The sequence below is a fragment of the Varroa destructor genome, unplaced genomic scaffold, assembly GCF_002443255.2.
Source record: "Varroa destructor unplaced genomic scaffold, Vdes_3.0 BEIS01000003.1, whole genome shotgun sequence".
NCBI classification, from domain to species: Eukaryota; Metazoa; Arthropoda; class Arachnida; order Mesostigmata; family Varroidae; genus Varroa; species Varroa destructor.
Window position 1 is genome coordinate 41,599,336 of NW_019211456.1, and position 16,334 is coordinate 41,615,669.

Here is a 16,334-nt window from a genome sequence, read left to right on the forward strand (position 1 = left end):
GCAAAAAATAGTCAAACACCCTGCGGTGGCTATTGGCGCCGTAACAGCCCACCCGCCAGTTCACGGCAGGAACAGGGCTAAAGTTCCCACCGGTGCGAAAAATGCAAAGACTACCTCTCTTGCTTTCTAACCCCCTAACCCACAAAGATGTAGGATGTGTGAGCTGTTCTGCGGTGCGTATTGGTACATGTGCGCGTTTGCGTATCGTGCTAGAAGCGAACGACACTGCTGCGTTATATTAGATCACACTATGTGACGCTGTGATTCTGCCGACAGCAGCTATTTTTCTCGCACTTGCTTTCTCTCTCTCTGTAGTAGTAGCTATTGTTTGCCCTTGCGTGCCTGCCTGCCTCTCGATTACCCCATTCTGCTCACTCTGTCGCTAATTCGCCAACTCTGTTTGAGCCACGAGTCGCGAACAGCATGACTTGCTCTCGTTCCCCCCTGTAGTCCTCTGTGCCATAGAAAGTAGGACCACCTATAAATTCACTTAGTTTTTGATGGACATGTACGCTATGCTAGCATTGTTGTTGTTATGGATAGCGGTAAACAAAAGCTTCAGCGCTATTGTTCGTTATGTTATGGCCATTGCGAGCCAGTTTGGTCAGTGTGGACATCGTCATGCACCGTTCCGTATCAGAGTCTTAGCCTCTGTCTGCATTTTCGCTGTGGGCGATCGACAGAAGAAGCGCTCGTGGCTGCTGGTGGTCGTGCGGCCATTGCTGTACTGTGCTCGCCCGCAAAGTTGCGGTGTGGCTGTGGCGTTTGTTGCAACTCACTCACTACGAGAGAATGCGATACACAAGCGGTAGTTGCGAGCGATCCAGGGATCGGCCAAATACAAACGGGGTCGTTTTATCGTTACGTTCGTTATCCATCGCACCATATGGCGACTGCAATGCTGCTTCGACCGAAAACTGTGGTTGAAGGGGCACTTTGCTTGCCCACTACAAGTGCCGGCACCGACTATATAATCAGGCAATCTGAACTCTCCAGCCCGAAATGCTGGAGCCCATATGGTATGGCACGGCCTATCCCACGATCTAGCTCAACTTAACTCTGTTACTGATTCAACCCTAGCGAGTAAGGGCCCACTGATCACCGACAGCAAACGTCGACTAGCCCTACTTGGGCCGGCCAGTAAAACGGATGCGCGACGCCGATGACACTTACGACGATAGCGAATATAACGGTCGTCTCGAAACATATCGCTGGTCGTGGTCTTTATCGCCACAGGACCGTCTCATCGCCATTGCCATTGACACTGCGCCACTCGAACGTTGCGCCCCGCCGACTTTGCCACTGTTAATGTAATACAACCGTCATTGTCACCCTCCTTTAAGTGCCACAGCTGCCGATTTCCCCCTTACTTCCCCCAAGCGCCGATTTGTCCCTCGACCTCGTTACTCTGTAATACTCAGACTCTCGCTTGGTTCCTTGACGTTTGGCGCGTTGTCGCCTCATTGTCCTGATTAAAATAAAGCAAGTAAGCTAACGATGTGGAACAACTGCGACGATAGCTACCAAAGCAGCCAAGCGACTACGGCCGAACAGCATCGCATCGGTGAGCCACTAGTGACAAATGGCTATAGTGAGCGGTTGCAACGGCTACGAATCAACATAATATTTTCAATATAATAATATGACTAGTTTTAAAAAGACCACTGAACTAAGCGAGGCATTGTTTGACAGGCAATCGTTGGTACATTGCTGAGATGTTCATCGACCTGTAATCACATCGGTTCGTCCTACTGCTAAAGACTGTCACCACCTGTACAATCATAAAGCTGACAGCCAGCCGACGGAATAGGTTGCAGTGCAGATGGCTAAAGGCTGCGACCTCAATCTTCTCACTATTGTTGACAAACAACTAATTAAAAAGATTAAGCTTTTGTAAAACATCGCTTAGCTAAAACATTAATTTTAGAACGCCAGCAAAGGGTACGGGGCAATTTTCGTAACGAATAGGGCGGAGTGTAGTTCCTTTGTCCTGTAGCTTATTTTATCGTTGTATATCGAAAAAGGACCGAAAATTATTAATAGCGTAAAAATTGATTGTCGAAATCGATTTGATTTTGCTCTCTGCGTTAGAAGAGGAACCAGATTAACGAGTCAATAGCGGGAAAACAGGCGACGGTACATTGAAGTTTTAAAGGGGTAATCGGCGGTCGATCTGATAGTGAACCTACAACAAATGGAGAAGCTCAGCGCGTATTAATATATCTGTACTGAACAGGTAGAACACAATAACTAGATACACAGTTCACTGAAACGCAGTTCTGACTAAAAATAACAACGAAATTTGCCAATTTTAATCTATCGTAACAGATCAGAGTTCGTTGAGTAGCAGTCAACTCATTCTTATCAATTAGGCCAAATTTCTGGCCTGGTCTGGTAATTATACTAGCCGCCTTCAATTTGCATATCCTCAAAACAACTGAATCATTGTCTAGGACCGCTTTTAAACGCTGCGAGGGCAAATATTGAAAAGCACAATGATGTGAAATATATTAAAACTGCTGTAAGTGCATCTCTATTTGTCACTAGTTGGGATCTATCAATAGAGCAAAATAGTACTTTTAACGACAAAAATTTAATCTAGGCATCGACAGAAAGCAAACCTTCATAATAAATATTAACGAGCTGTTCACTTGTTTCTTTGTTTAGTATGTAGTCTGCGAGAGCAACGTTTAAATACAAAGTCTAATCTCAACGTTAACATGTCTTTTGCAGGGCTTAACAGTTAGGTCAGGCAGCGTTTCCGGTTGCCCTAGCGGCAACCAGCTGGTGACCTTTCTGTGTTGTCTGAGAAAGCCAGTTGACAATGGTTTCACTATGTCGTTCTTGTTTTTGCTGCCCCACGAGAACTCTGTGGTCGTCGACCCCCGTTGCTTGTTTATTTCGAAGACGGCTCTTTCGAGGTAAGCAAAGCGGCAGGCAGCTGATCAAGAAAGGTGCCTATAAAATCCAGTAGCGGTCCTGCTCTGTCTTTTATACTGTTTCACCCCTTTGTTGACTACTACGAGGCCTGCATTCGCATTATAGTCTGATCCAAAGCAAGTTTTGCTCTGACCTTATCTAACCATGTGCACGAAAACGTACAAATATATACATAGGTTATGAATGCATAGATTGTATCGAAGGCCGACAATATCATTTGCTTTTGTATCCCGTCCGTGTCGGAACTAGTAGCTATTTGTTACTTACTTTGTTGGGCGTTACGCTCAGCCCCCTTCGCAGTTCAGTGCCCTAACTGTCCGACAGCAATATCGTGACGCCCACCGTTCTTCCGACTGCACGCCGTCGCTACGAATCTTCAGCGATCATAGTGCTCTCGCACTTTACCCATCGTCATAGTACGGACCCGATGCCATTCCGGTCTGTAGTCTTTACGGTACAAACCTGGCGACTTCGTACAGGATATAGCTGCTTGCTCCCCGGACAGCATTCGTCTGGTCTTCCTTTTTCAGTCAAGTCTTCTTCGCGGATCCTAATCCTTTTAGGCTGAGTGCACCCCCATTTGGTTCCGTCTTTTAGTGCCGATAACCCCGTAGGCTACCATCTGATGCTACTATCGGCATTACCGGTCGCAACAGAGGTGGCCTCTCTTTATTGTTGAGTTGATCGGCCTTCCTCATCTTGTTACTTATCCTCTGCTGTCTTCAGCAGCGAGGACGTGTTGACGGATATATGGCCAGTCTCGAAGTCTGAGCATTTCGCCACTTCTACGAGTCGGAAACAACTGACGTGGCGTGGGCTTCGTCGTTGGTTGTTGACGGAAAATGTATCAGCTAACTCTTTTATGTTCGAACCACGTAACTTGTAACTATTCATAACGTACTCACTTGCTCATCATTTAGTTTTTAATGTTTTTTTTTAAGACTAATGTACTGGATGTAATGGATGCTTGCATGCGCATGTTTTGCATAGGCTGGGTATCGACGCGGACTATACTCTAGAATCTATCGAATTCTCTATGCGGTTTTTTTGCTAATTGGCATTGCTGCATCACACGATGTTTTCGACACTTCTTCTGGCAATAAGAAATAGGTAGTTGTCCTTGTTTATGGTGCAATTCTTATGAATGTACTAAGGAGATACACTGGTTTTAGAATTGATGGTAAGTATCGTATATTTAAGCGTAAAGAGAACTTTTTTTTATATTCAAGTTGGAATACGACAGACAATATCGTGGTAATTCGTCAGCGGAACTTTCAACATAACCAAATACCCCGATCCTATTGTAGCTTCCTGTTCTTGATAACTTGCTTGATAAACGTGTTTAATTCATCCCTGTGAACATAATTGCAGTTATTCAACTAGATTACAACAGTAATACGAACATGTCTGCAAATCTGCACTCACGGAATCCTAGATAGGTAGCATATGTATTTGCCTAGATTACTAGGATCAAAAATAGAAAAGAAATATCAGAAGTGAACGCTGTATACTCAGCCCTCTGAGGACGTAGATGCCGAAAAGATCTTCTATTCTCATTGTTGAGGTTCGACACAGAGTTTCTCTGTTATCATCCCGTTCTGACTCGTGGGGTGTATTAGTCCGATAGCGCTAATATTGCGAAACTGCTGACTTCACCAAAACGCATTATAGTCAGGGAGCGCTGCATCTGTCTCAGTGAATCTAACTTTTTTTATGTCTTTTCAAAAGTGCCTGCTGTTAGACAATATGGCGAAGTTTGATCAATACAGGCCTGTTATTTATGTATGTATGATAAAAACTAATAATATTGCTACCTATTTCACGATAAACGCGACACCTCAGCTGCTGCTATTGGGTTGAACGATAAGTCCGTCTCGTTATTATTTATGCTCTCTCCTATTTGATTTTGTTTTTGGCTGTTTATTGCCGCAGTCGAGCGTTACATCGAAGAGTTCTTCCTTTACTCTAAGGTATGACATTGTCATCGTTCTAATCGGATCATGAACTCTGACTTCGGGCTCCAGTAATGGCCATGTTAGATGAAGAAGAAGAGCTGGACCTAATCGCTAGTGTCATTAATCTACAAAAGGAACCTAGAATATTTGTACACAGCAAGGTTCCACATCTATTCAATAATAACTATCTTCAAAGATTGAGCACAATGCAGTTTTGGATCGAAGATGCTTTTTGAGTTTTGAAAGTTATTTTTGATTTACACTGTCAGCTACCAAATTGCGTTCTACATGTTAAATCTATTTTCACTTATTCCGACAGCTTGTAGAACTCAGTTAAGGAAGACAGACAAATAACGAAAATGCTATCCGATACATTCGTATCCAAAATCAATTAAAAGATAGCTCTCCAAGAGCCCTCCAAAACAATGACACGTGCAATGCTTGTTTGTAGCCATCGGCACACGAGGAGACTCAAAGTAAACGCAAGTAACAAACGCTCAATAAAGCTCAGTTGAGAACCTATATTTTGTGATTACCGCAAACAGATTAATTAACTGTTGCCCCCCCCCCCCCCCGACTATCTATTATCAGCTAATCTCTATATATAATAACAACAATAATATCTAAGCTATATCTCAATGTACAGTAGATCATTCGGCTACAATAGCAGAGCGGGTTGGGTTGTGCAGATTATTCCGCTTCAATTAGCGATGTATGTTAACAACGACGGCGAACCAACTGTCGTTGCCTGTCGTCTTGGCCTGTGCCTGTTAGGCTAATTGCCGTTAGCCTGCTGGCCAACACGCATGAGGCTATGTGACCTACTGCGTGTACCGAAATTGGTTTCATACATGGCAACGCTTGCTCTCTACCCGCACACATTTACCTCCAATACAGCCGCTTGCCAGAATATTGTCACGATGCGTGAAAGCAAATAATCTTCATCCATGAAGCGAATATACACATATAGGCCTCCTGGACCAGGCCCTCGATACAGGAAAGTTCTGAAAAACGGATGAAGAATGACGATATAAAGAGAAGCGCAAGAGCTGGCTGTTGAAACTATCTAGGCTAATATCATATGGAGTAGTTAGGCAGACAGAAATTAAGTTACCCTAAAAGTTGCTGGAGCCACCATTTTCACCAACCATTCATGGAGTCCACTCAACGATTACTCGAAATTACCTTACGCTCGAATCCGGCAGGCTACAATAACGAGTGGGTGATGGCAACGAAATAAATGAAGAGATGAGGACGTGTACGTGTGTTCCCCTGTCTGTCTTTGCGAGTTTTCGACGCCATTTATGTGTTGCGCTTTTTTTTCGCGTAGCTTGCTTGTAGTGTAGGATGTGCATGAGCGGGACAAGCGGCCTAGACTATAGTATGGATGTGATAGAAGTTAATATATATACAAATAGACTGAAAGGAAGAGGAAAACAGGTAATTAGCGTGTGAATACTAGAAAGTGAGATCTAGACGAAGCAGCTGATGTGGAAACGCGTTAACATTGTTATGTTGGCTTGATGCTGGCTAGGGGCTTAAATCGATGTCTCTTTGTGCTGACACTTTGTATAAGACACATTGCTCATTTATCAAGACTTGTGACGCAGCATCGGCCTGCATATAAATGGCTTGTCTGTCAGTATGTCTACGACTTTCATTCGCCACAGAGTAGAGGAAGCCTATCTGCTCAGATATCTGTATACGGCCAATTTGTACGGATGTTTTTAGTTATGTAGCAATATTTTTTCTAAAAAAACTAGGTCATAGCACGCACTAATTCCCTGAACCACACAGGTTCTTCACCTGTCTATGGCAATATCCCTATTTAGCTAGCAGACATAAGAAAAAAAAACTGCTATTAATCTATTACATTAGTTACATTTTAGCGATCGCTAAAATTAAACGTGCGGGTCTTAAATTAATGATAAATAAAAGAATAAAGAATTTTCATTTAATAAGCACTGTATACGTTTTTACTTATGGGACACTAGTGGCAGAAAGGGATACTGATAGTGACTTTATCTGTTTCGGTAGCGACGTGAATAAGGCTCCACACTCACAAGACTGGGGTCCTGATTTTGACTCCTAAATTGACGTCCGATAACTTCCGAAAGCTGTTTGAGTTCTCAGCATAAATTTGTTACATAATTACGTCTGACCAGCGTAAATATGATTCCTGCCCTATTTCGTGCTGCATTAAATACAGGTCCTCACCGCGCTGCAGACACTATTATCGATTCCACAATTACTGATAGATCCTCGCTTTTAAGAAAACCATGGTAGATCCTAAAACAAAGCAGTGATAAATGAAAATTCACTGGAAATGCCGGTGCTGTAGAAGCTGCTCAAAAAAAGAATTGCTACAGTCTCGATCAAATTAGAACTGTATTTTTGCTTTTCAATGATACCAGACGCGAGGACTTCTTCGAATAAAGAAGATCTTAGAATTTTTAGCAGACAGGTGGAAAATTTGGTTTAACTTGACAGTTAATGGTTCTTTATTGTGTTTAAGCTTTAGCTAGATAAAAAACGAATGACTCCTCATACGAAGGACCATTTTAGGTAAATTGATTGTCTAAGTGTCAGAAACTCAGCCTCAAAAATGTTGGCGTTTGACAATACCTAGTGTCTGTTTATTAGGTATCTATATATATTTAGTAATATATTCATTAGTAGTATAGTAAATTCATCGTGTAATCCTAATCCCATATATATATATATATATATATATATATATATGGGATTAGGATTACACGTTGAATTTACTAAGGTTTCCTGTCAATAGGGATTTCAAAGCTTTTGTAGCTCACGTTCGAATAAAGCGTCTGCTTAGGGAGCGAATCCTGCGAGGTAATCGCCCACGCTATCGCTGAGCGAACTCCGACAGTAACGAAATTTTAGAATGGATACAAAAACCGGTTTAGATAGAACATAGTAGCGGAAACGATTTGGATATTAATAGGTACCGCACGCATTTTAAAATCTAAAGGTTATTAAAGTTTATCTCATTCAAAGTACTTATTTCGGTAAAGTAGGTCCGTCTAATACTGTGTGTGTTTCGCGGAGCTAGCAAAAAGCCTCGCTGTAAATTTAGCTACATTTATCCTGGATGACTAAGGAAACATGTCGGGTCTGCCTGGCGTCACTTTGTAGCTAATTACGAAATGAAAATAATTGACAACTACTGCAGGATGAGCCGATTCTGTGCGTCAAATTCCAAAATGAAAAATCTAAAATGTTCAACCTAACCTCAATTATTTCTAGTTAGCATAGGCGCGTCAGATATCTCCGAACTAAATGTTAGCGTGACGGGACAAGGCCACCATCTCTAATATTAAAGCTATATCGTCACGTGCATATCATTCGGCACTACCTGCCGGACGCCTTCTTACCGGTTCGACGATCTTTCCTGGGTAACAGCTTCAATCTTAAGAAGTAAAAACAGATATTAAAAGAGCTTTTTATATTGGATACAACTAAACTATGACAGTTCCGTGTCTAATGTGTTTCTCTGAAGAACTATGAGTCAAATCACTTCTGTCTAAGCTAGAAAATAATCTTCCGATGGAGACGCCGTTGCCAAACAAATAGTTGAACCAAGCTGAAAGCGCACCGTCGTCGTTCTTCGAGTGTCTTTGTCTCTGCCATCCCTAGCTAGAAAGCGTTAGAAATGTGTAATTTAAATTGGATGATACGATTCTTGTTGGTTCCGTTGAGTCCGAAAGATTAACTACTCGTTGTACTTAAATCGCCTCCGGCTCTAAGTCCCAAGTCCGCTTTATTGTAGATCGCTGGTATTAGCTCTATTACGGGCGCCACCATTGTGTTATAGTGATGACCTCCTTCCTGTTGTTGCCCCCAAAACCTCACCCCCATCGCACACCACATCATCCTCGTTTGCCTATTGTTTATAGCCGCAATTATTGTGCTCGCACTAACCCTCACACGCTTGTTGTTCTTATAGTACTATTATTATTGTTATTATCAGTAACAGCTACAGCCTCATCGGCAGCATCACCATGGCGATTGTGATTATGGTGCTGGACAAAACGGAAGACGAATCACTAACGAATTCAGTGACTGTTGAACGGTGCTGCCGGGCGTATTCTGCTAGACTATGGCCTGCTGAAACTACTATGATCGCTCGAAGAGAAGTCTGTAGATAGCTAACCACCGGTCGCATGCCGCTAATTCTAGAGACACCGTTTCGCAATATTGGCGAATCGTGGCATCACGACGATGATGGTGACGACGACGACGACGACGACGACGACGACAACAACAACAACAACAACAACAACAGCAGCAGCAGCAGCAGCAGCAGCAGCAGCACCACCACCACCACCACCACCACCACCACCACCACCAAAGCGGCCGCAATGACTGGCAAACCCTCCAGACGCAATCGTCTAAGGGGAGATGAACCCTTTAAAATCTTTAATCACCCCACCCGCCCCTCAAACGTTCATAGACACCTTGTTCTTATTTAGCCTTCCTATAGCCCCTTCCCCTTTCGAGAACTTCACACCACTATAGCTAGCCAAGCTGAGACGGAAGCTGGTTGGCGAGGATAGACCGACTGGTTTAAGTAGGTTTCCATCTCCTCGCCATCTGGACGCTCGTCTCATTGCTAGCTGGCTCACTGGCTTGTTTCGTTATGCATGAACCGCCTGTAGTTCATGGGTCCTGTTGAAGCTCCGCACAGTTGCTTTTGTCGCTGCACCCTGCTTCTGCGCCATGATGGCATAGTAATAGCGGCAGCCGCTGCGGTAATGTTAAAGACGGTAGATCTGAAGAACGCCTAGTACGTATCATAGTTGTAAGCTTAAGCTGGCACTACTGCTGACAGAGTATTAATACGGTACCTATGGTGAGCGTCTAAGGTCTAAAGTAACGGTCCACTATCAGCGCTCCAGCGACTTCACGCCGAACACTCGCGCTTTCGAGCCGTCAAAGCTTTCGAATTTGCTTCTAGTCAGAATCCTGCTAGCAGGACGCTATTGGTTGCTGTGATCGCACTTCTTGTTGCTCGGTGCCTTTACTGAATCTCAAGGGGAGTTCTAGTATAGACAGCCGATTCATACGCGCAGACATACACACATCCCGGCCGGATAGGCAGGCAGATATGAACGTCGATGGGCTGGGGTTCTGCTCCCAACCCAACCGCCTTGGTCCCAAGCATCTAGAGACTTCTGCCGCTGCCGCAGGTGCTACTTCGTGTGAGCCATTGTGTCTACTGTACTGTACAGCATTTGCACTCCGTTGTTCTGTGTAGAGCGACCCTAACGAATCTCTAAGGTGGCGTGGCTAGAAGCGGTTTTCCTGCTATTCTCGGCTGCAGGGAATGTTTTGTGGGAGAGATGAAGCGAACCTTTTCATTTGGGTGCTTGGGACCATCGCAACTCATCAAGACCGCTTATAACTGAATGTACAGTTATAATCGTGGGTTAGACAGACGAGACCTATTTCGTGCAGGGGCTTATGTAGATTGAAAGTTTTTTTCAGCAGGAACAGCTCTGCGGCAAGCACATGCGACCGGATCAGTCCAGTTAGGTAGGAGCTGGGGGAAGTAATGGGGGGTAGACACACAGCATGACCAAGCGCTACGTAGACAAAGGCAGATATAACGGCAGGAGGAAATAGCTGCTATAGTCGTTCGGAATATTAGCTCGTAATGGCCTCGGCTTTTTGTTGCTACTACTAGATTCGCCTTGTGGAAGGCGAAAAAGAAGACTGGGGCGTTGAAGGTTTCACGTGATATTACGTATCACATGTGGAGTCGTTGAGAAGTCCGAGGTAATCTTAGCTAGGACAACAAAACTATAAATTGCTTGTCCAGCTTTCGATTATTACGCTACGCAATAATACTCTTGTGCTTGCTTTATGATAATTGATAATGAGCTTGATGCTTAATGATAATGAGCTAAATTGCAACATTAGTAACTCAGTCCGTCTGATGCATAAGGGCATATCGTAGCCCACGTAGTAGCAGGCTGAAACGAACTGTTTCGTCGTCCAAAAGACAAATACGAACACATACGGTCTAATAAAGATATAGTTTTGGGACGCTTACATTTCTTGAGTAGAGATGCACCAGCCCCCCTTGTTTCGTCCGAATGTTCAACTTCTTCCATGGCACTTCAGAATCATGAATTTCAGAAAATGCCTTTTTTAATATAGAACTAATTGAAAACTCAGAATGTGTCAGACACACATTTGGAGCAACTACGGTTAGTTACTTTGCTCTTTCTGAAAGCAGCATTCAGAATTGAATATATTTCTTTACGGATCTCTAGTTTGGGCATTTTTTCAAGTTACATACGAATAAGGTATGTAAATAGATTATATCATCATAATCTTACCACATTTCAAATAGTTCAAACTGCCTTCCAAGGCCATCATTTCATTGCGCATTTCGTCTAGCCGTGGCGTACGCAACGTTTTCCCGTTATAAAAGAATTGCCTCCTAACGCAACCAGTGGAGGCTAAACATAAGCGGTAAATATTAATACCCAAATAACAAGACTATGATAATAACGATGATGACGCGTATTCAGCATAGTATTGTAAGTCCCTATTTTTTCCCTATGAGCCTTACAGCCACTTAATTCGCTCCACTGATCGAAACGTGGCATCTGATAGGTCCGTCTTAGGCTAGACTTTCATGTTTGTCGAGAAAGAAAGAGAGATTGAAGTATATTTTCGATTTTATGCTCGTTCCCGTCTGAAGGTGAGGCGGTTGTCTCAGTATCGTTGCGCGCATCGTCTCGAGTATACATTGTGCCGCTACAGCTCGTGGCGGGTTATCATATTTTGTGGTGCCGCCCGTTACGCCCCAGCGATTTGACGTCAATGTCCACAGACACTAATGTACCTAGCTGGGCGCACCAATAGAAAAGAAAGTTTACTGACGATTCATTTGCAAAGAAAGCTACGAACCTGCTAAGTAATGCAAATATTATATTTTTTTGACCTATGCTAGGTGTTGTACACTTATATTCGTTTCTCTTTTGATGCATCCTTTCGAACTAAATAGGCCTCAGGCACACGTTTAGTGGTATTGGACTTATTTGTCTTTACAAATACATACGCTACCATAATGCGCTAGTTGATGAGGCATATATCCAGCTTCTGCTGATCTTTCTGGAATCCTTGCGGGTGAAGTAAGAAATTACTATTCTTCATATAATTGGCCCGTTGACCTCCCCTTAGGTTATTTTATTCGGATCCTCGGATCAGATGGTAATGCCACATACCTTTCTTTATCTTTATCACCCCATCCTAGTTGGGATTGAGAAATGCTACGCGCTATTTTCGGCTCATTTACATCTATATATAACACTCAAGATTAGAATAACGTGTAATGTCACAAGCACCTTGTAACTTTGATATAATACATATACATAAATACTTAAAAATAAACTTTATATATATATATATATATAGAGAAAGGGTATATAAGTCCGTCTTTGTTTACGTATGTACGCGTTTGCAACCTTAGTGATTTAGATAAACCTTCCACTTGGATATAAAAGATGCAATTAGATAGCGAAGACGCTGACGACAGAATTAGAGCCGACCGCGCTAAGCGGCTAGCGCTTTTGCTATCGTTAGCACAATTCAGTTGTGAGATGAGGACGGTAAGTGGGGGGTGGCTGAGTGGGACTGGGGGGTCAGACCGGCGGCAGCAGCAGGTCAAAGGGGGAGCGGGAAAACTAAAAGGGTCTACAAAGTAACAGCAGAGTGAGCCTCGTCGGTTTGGGCATACTCTAAGTAAAGTGGCGCTTAAAAGCACCTGCCTAGCGATAATCGTTGTCGCAGAGGACAGAAAGCCCTCGTCGCCAGGCGCTCACTTCTCTTACCGTTTGCCGTTCACCTTGCTACCACTGCCACAACCGCAGCGGCTGTAACTGCTGCCTCGACAAGGTGCAAACGTAGAGAAGATAAAGCGCTCTCCAGAGATAGGATCACGCCAATCTTCTCTGTTCAGCAAGGCACGCTGAAACACATGCAGAGCATAGCTAGCCCACTAACGCAGCTAACCCAACAGCGGCAGTTAAGTGCGAACGAAACGGCCAACGACGATGAGACAGAGCGAGAACTATCCACTCGCGGGCAACGTGCCGTCGTGCAAGTACGTATGGAAAAAGCTGACAACAAAAATAATTTTTATGGTGCGAAAATCATCATACCAATGAACCAGTCGTAGCAGTAGTAGTAGCGGTAGAACTAGTCCTTGATCGTGGCTGAATAGCTGGGCGAACGCAATGAAATACGACGGAAGCTAATGTAGTGAAGAATATGAAGGCATCGGACAGCATGCGATAAAAGTCAATTTCGGAAACATCCAAGCAATATATTATTATACTATAATATAGTGCTGTAGCTGATATTGTAAAACGCGCTGAGAAGTCGGACGTGTCCTTGAAATGTCCGCCGAGTAATATCAAAGCTGTGCATGTCTCCGTCTGTATGAAGCAAGCTACATTGTGTAGCTTTTCAAGTTTGGAAGAAGCACATGCAGCGACCTTGTAAATAGTGACTTGCAACTTACATCGACCACCGTGATACAAACGATATAGGCCGGAATGAATGTACACTTCTCGCTATCGCTGATCGCAGCGGTGACATGAGGAGCGTTAAACGAAGTATTGACAGGAATCCTTGAAGAATCTTCCCCCGCCCGATGAAAGCGCCTTTATTTGTGCCTGCGGGCGAGACCAGCGTATCTTCCTCCCTGCCTGTATGTTACGTGCATGGCCGATCGTGAGCTTCTTTCCATATGAAAACGCGAAGAGATAGCGTGTATTGAAATGTCCCGAGAGAAGTATACGGATGTTTTGCCGATGATAATGAATGAAGCAATCCATAAACGTCCATAAGCGGGACTTTCCATTCTTCTAGGCTGGCTGGCTGGCTGGCGGAGAGTTAGCAGATATGAATAGCTGCCATCTTACGGATGGTGTCGTAGTTATTGTCACGAAAAGAAAGTTTGGCTGGGTTATCCAGGCATGTTGGTCGTGCGACATCAGCGATAGAGTCGTTTATGGAAAAAACGAGCGGACGAATGGGAGTGGCGATAGACCAAAGCTCAACTAAGTTGTTGCTTTCCTCGTACTGCATGACGCTCTATTTCGTAATATCTACGAGTGTTGCCGCTGCTCGAGAACGTTCTGATCTACCATTGTAGGCTGGTGGCAACAGTACATTCCGTTCACTTGCTGATCCTGCTACTACCGCAACCCCTCTCCAGTAGAAGTTTACTTCTGCCGCCGTTAATCACTGCTAGTGTTGTTAGGATGTAGGCTATAGTGTACGAGGTAACAACATCCGAGGCATCCTCGTTGCGACTATCGCAACCCCGCTCAACCACTCACATGAAAGAAGATGGATCCGGCCGAGCAGGCGACGGAACAGACTGCGGTAACGGTTGCACCAACGAGGCCGACTGAGGATCGAATCTGTTCGACCAAACAGCCGGTTGCCAGTCATTGGCGCTTGTACTATCAGCAGAAAAATATGTCCTATGGCTTTACTCTGTGTCGAAGTGGGCAACAGGTCAGATGAAGGCTACCCAGTACTCGGTCTCGCCCTACGACCAGTTCAACTGCATCAGCAGAGCTGCTACTATTACTGCTACCTTTGTGTACTGAATCAAAGTCATCACTATTCTGTTTCAGGATCTGCTAGCTTCAAAGAACAAAAAGGATCACGGTTTGAATTTGCAGAAGAAGAGTTAGGGATTCAACTCGACTTGCTTCGCTTCCGACGGAGAACATTGTTACTAGGTGTGCTCTCCAAGTAGCTTTCGGATGTACGGATCTTCTACTTCAAGTTGGACCGACCAGAAAAGCCACAACGGAGCGAGGCAAAGTTAGGCGCGAGTTTCCTGCAAAAGATGGGGGGCCGACGGGATGAAGGGAGAAGTCTTGAGGGTCGGGCACATCATGAGTTGAAGTAGGAGTTCACCGGCTTGAGTAAGGGCCTGCTTGGGCCTTCAGGCCTTAAGACATTGCCGCTGCCTCTACCTTAGCAAGCAGCCGGCGACGGACCAGGTCAGCAATCGAAAAATCGAGAGACCAGGCGACACCGGTTCCGAAGTTTAGCCGGTCGTGCACGAAGAAGGGTAAATACGGGGCGTGAGTTGGCTTGGAGGGAAAACAGCAGGAATAGTGGCGGGGCCCTGCCCTCTTTTATAGCGACTCCACCTCCGCTCCCAAAGACCCTTCGGAGTCTTCGACTCTTCGAGCAAGTCAAGCTGACGAGAAAGGCAACAACCCTCTCCAACGGCAGTCATTCGCGGCGTACTACTCCAAAGAGCAGTGAGGCCTTCTTTCACACTGTACGAGCAACGGACTCGGTGGGAAGAAGGGAGGCGAACACAAGGTGGGTTTGAGAGTCGACGAACAGGGAAGGTGCTGTTCCCCTGCAGTGCTCGTTGCCCCTACAATTCAACCCCCAAGTAACGTACCTACACGAAGGCTCAACCAAAGGCGTGTTCATGCATCCTCACTTATTCCGCAGTATTCTGCGTACAACCACCGAAACGTCGGAGAGCGACCTCAAAGTCAGCCGTTAGCAGCAGCAGCAGGCCAAGCGGACTTCTTGAAATCGATTTTTTTTACTACTCCAAGTCTATCTATTTATATATCACTCGGAAACGCTATTTACGCATCGAATGGGTTTGAATAAACCTGCATGAGAACATTTTCTTTACTTGAGAACAAAAATGTTAGTTGAAATACAGCCAATCAAAGATGCCAAGCACCACCGGGAGGGGTACGTGGGAAAAGGGGAAACCAACGGAAGATCTTAATGATTACTTAAATTCTTCACGTTGGATCAAGGGACCACTTATGCGTTCATGTCACGCCCAGAAGTCTACGAGATGATTCTATTATCTGTTCTTCGAATTTACCATCAACATCAGCTTTTGGTAATACAGTCGTGTTGCTTTTCTCAAAAGATGCTAGATAATTTACGAGCATCTTGACGGAACGGTCGATCAACGATCAGGACAATTCTACACGCTCGGTGTATAGTCTGTGGATATCTATATGCTCACAGAATATATAACTGATTCACTAATCTCCGATACTTGCAGTTTGCCTTGAAAAGGCTTATTGATATCCGATCTTCAGTGAACGGTGCTAAAGTGATACTTGCCACCACGGTCACCGGCCTGAGTGCTCTGCGAAGCCAGGTCAAATGACAGATGATTCGACTGCCCCATTCGATATGTGTGGCTCATTTGGCTGCTATAATATCATTAGTAATCATTTCTTACCTGTCCTCAGTAACGCTTGCTTCTTGTGGCTCACAACGATTTCATGGTTAAACTATATTATATTATATATACACCAAGTTGACAAACAGTAATCAGTACTCATCTCTTCGCGAACTTCGGCCACTAAAACTTATTAGCTGCTTCTAGCT